The sequence below is a fragment of the Mandrillus leucophaeus genome, unplaced genomic scaffold, assembly GCF_000951045.1.
Source record: "Mandrillus leucophaeus isolate KB7577 unplaced genomic scaffold, Mleu.le_1.0 Scaffold395, whole genome shotgun sequence".
Taxonomy (NCBI): Eukaryota; Metazoa; Chordata; class Mammalia; order Primates; family Cercopithecidae; genus Mandrillus; species Mandrillus leucophaeus.
In genome coordinates, this window is record NW_012104198.1 from 2,921,455 (window position 1) to 2,924,386 (window position 2,932).

Here is a 2,932-nt window from a genome sequence, read left to right on the forward strand (position 1 = left end):
TTTCTTTCTTTCTTTCTTTTTCTTTCTTTCTTTCTCTTTCTCTTTTGTTTTGAGAGGGAGTCTTGCTCTGTCACCTAGGCTGGAGTGTACTGGCGTGATCTTGGCTCACTGCAACCTCTACCTCCCTCCTTCTTCAGCCTCCTGAGTAGCTGGGATTACAGATGTGCACCACCACACCTGGCAAATTTTTGTGTTTTTAGTAGAGACGGGGTTTCACCATGTTAGTAAGGCTGTTCTTGAACTCCTGACCTCGTGATCCGCATGCCTCAGCCTCTCAAAATGCTGGGTTTACAAGCATGAGCCACTGTGCCCGGCCTTCCCATGCTCTTTCTACTCCCTGCCCTGTATATCCAGGGATCCTTCCTACGTAGGATGCTGTGGGTTCCCAAACCCCAGGTCAGCCCTGATATGTGGGCCACACCTTCCTCTAGCCTAGGAATTGATAACCCAGGCGAGGAAGGTACTGTGGCATGAGCAGATAGTTCACTTCGAGGAACCATGGAAGGCATGTGTAAGTCCTGAGGTAGGGCAGAATCGGAGTGTGCAGGGTCTGCAGGTCAGGAGGAGTTGAGATTGAGTTATTGGGCAGTGGGAACTCACTACCAGTTACCTTCCTTCTCTCTTTTTGCCTCAGCCTCAGGGATATGACACATGCCCATGATGAGAAGCAGAACGTGGTGACCTTTCACGATCATGGGCATGGCTGCGGACCCCTCGTCATCAGGTGTATAGGAAGTGAAAGCAAGTGTTCACAACAGTGAAAAGTTGACCGTCGTTTTTCTTAGTGTGCCAAGACTTCGATGTTAGCGTTTCTGCTGTATTTTCTTACAGTGTGCCATTCTGTTAGACATTAGTAATTTTATTGATGAGGAAGACTTACTAAATGCGTATTTCGGTTTGTGTATCCATGCACCTACCTCAGAAAACAAGTATAGTCAGGTATTCTCTGCATAGAACAGCACTACCCTCTTCTCTCCCCAGATGTGACTACTGAGGGCAGGTGTGAGTGTTTAACTTCAAATTTTTTCATCTGCATTTACACACCACACACACACACACCCATACACCAAGAACCACTATAAGCATCTCCCATCTGCTTTTCCCCGTTGCCATGCATCCTGGTCAAGCCCCCCTCATTCTGTTTCCTGTTCAGCATGTACTCCCCTCATCCTATTCCCTTGTATCAGTCACTGACAGTTAATAAAACTTTGCAAACGTTCCCCAGTTGTTTGCTCCTCTCATTATTGTGCACGCAGCTCTGTGCACGTGTGTGAATATTTCTTTAGGAAAGACTCTTAGAAGTGGAATTGCTGCGTCAAAGGAGTCATTTATTCAACAAAAACCTAATGAGTACTTACTCGTGCTGAGCGCTGTTCTAGGTGCTGGAGAGACATCAGGGAACAAGGCAGACAGATGTTCCTGACCACTATTCTAGAGAAGGATGTTTCCAGTTGTTGGTTTTGTCTGTTGGTTTTGTTTGTTTGTTTGTTTGTTTCTAGAGACGGGGTCTTTCTCTGTCCAGGCTGGAGTGCAGTGGCATGGTCATAGCTCAATGCCATCTTGAACTTCTGGGCTCAAGCGATCCTCCCACCTTGGCCTCCTAAAGTGCTAGGATTCAGGTGTGAGCCTCTGCGCCTGGCCTCCAGTTTTTATTTTGATAGAGACCATACACTTCAGTCCTGGAGCAGGATTCTGCAGCAGGTGGTTGGGCATCTTGGCCTTTGCTCTCTGAACGATTTTCAAGTTCTAGGTCTGGGACAGTCCATTTGGGAGTATGGGGGAGGAGACACAGATGAAATCATCATCTGGGGAACGTGGAGGAATGAGGAAGATGCGTGCACAGTAGACCCTGTGATAGACAGGGAATAGAAGAGTCCACTTAGTCTCCATGCAGGGGAGCAACGGTGGGAAAGTTCCCTGGACAGAAGCATGAGACTGCCCATCAAGGGTCTCACCAACCAAGGGCCTGGGAGCTGGGGTGGGGACGATGATTTGGAATGGGACAGTTCTTTCTCACAGTTACCGTTATATGGTGCAGAGGAGAAACAGATGTGGGGAAGGGAAGGGCAGAGGGGAGTCTATTTTAGAACAAATCATTGTGTGTGAATGGAGGCATCAAAGCTCCATTCACACACAAGGGGCTTGAAACACCAGCCCCAGGTGGAGGCAGGATTGGAGCTGTTTTACTGCTTGTGGCCCATCACCTTGGCCTCCTGGTCCTCCCCAGCCTTGGAAGGAGGACACTATCATCATTATGCCTATATGATAGATGAGAGACAGAGTCCCAGACAGATGGTAGGTGTCTTATCACAGGTCCTACAGCTGGCAGGTGCAGGAGGAGCTGAGTTTGGAGCTCACCGACGTCAGAAACATTAAGGAGGACAGGTGTGTGTGGTGGAGGGAGGGAGAATTGAACAGGCCCTGGGTTCTGTTTCCAATCACCATGTAAAGGCTGTGGGTTCATTTACCCCAGACAAGGAGCCCTAGGAGAGACAGAGTGCAGGGAGGGGGAGGTAATCATGGTCATAGTTGGGACAGTGGGAGACAGATATGCAGTGTGGGCAGAAGAAGGGCAGGCAAAGAAGCAGGGGAGACCCAAGGCAAAGTGTGAGCTGTCACAACCACCAGAGGGACAGGGTGCCAGGAAGGAGGCTGTGGGGCTCCAGGAGCAGCAGAGGTTCCCCAGATCTGTGAGCATGCCCTGCCTGGCACTGCAGGAGGAGGTGGCTGCCACCCAGGTCAGTGTGGACATACCTCTACCTGTGTCTCAGAGGAAACAAATTCTATTTTATCCCAGATAGTTCTGTATTACACAAATGCAACATTCGGCTACTAGATATTGAGTGCCTTATCCTCCATGGAGACAGAGGAGAGTGTACCCCAAAAGAGATACTGAAGGATTTGATATTTCTTTCTCCTTGAGATGATGAGA

The 2,932-nt window shown here is 49.0% G+C and overlaps 1 pseudogene; it reads left to right on the forward strand.

Annotated features, from left to right (window-relative positions):
* The window catches only part of LOC105547740, a 19,924-nt pseudogene extending 19,263 nt beyond the window's left edge, over window positions 1-661 (forward strand).
* Window positions 662-2,932: the final 2,271 nt, after the last annotated feature.